This window comes from Dendropsophus ebraccatus, chromosome 12, assembly GCF_027789765.1.
Source record: "Dendropsophus ebraccatus isolate aDenEbr1 chromosome 12, aDenEbr1.pat, whole genome shotgun sequence".
In the NCBI taxonomy this organism is placed as follows: Eukaryota; Metazoa; Chordata; class Amphibia; order Anura; family Hylidae; genus Dendropsophus; species Dendropsophus ebraccatus.
Genome location: NC_091465.1, coordinates 75,693,158 through 75,693,665, shown reverse-complemented (window position 1 = coordinate 75,693,665; position 508 = coordinate 75,693,158).

Here is a 508-nt window from a genome sequence, read left to right as displayed (position 1 = left end):
CAGGCACCGAGTTATAAGCCAGCAGGCTGATAAACCGACTGCCAAGCTAACAAAGCGATTTGCTTTGTTATTACTGTAAATTTGCTCATCTGTAAGTATAATATACTAGAAAATGTACCCGGCGCTGCCCGGGTATAAAGTGTCAGTGTTTTAATTAGATTTGTTCTAAGGTGCCCAAGAGGCCAAGCTAAAGGTATTGTTTCATCTGAGTTAATCAGTGGAATTAGTGTATACCTGTAGTGCATAGTTGGAGGGGTTCTGTATACCCACAATGTATAGTTTTTAGGGGTCGCGCATATCTGTAGTGCATAGTTGGGGGGGCTGTATACCTAAAGTGTATAGTTGGGGGGGGTCCTGTATACCTGTAGTGTGTAGTTGGGGGGGGCTGTATACCTGTAGTGTATAGTTGAGGGAGGTCCTGTATACCTGCAGTGTACAGTTGGTGAAGGTCCTGTATACCTGTACTGTATAGTTCGGGGGTCCTGTATACCTGTAATGTATAGTTGGT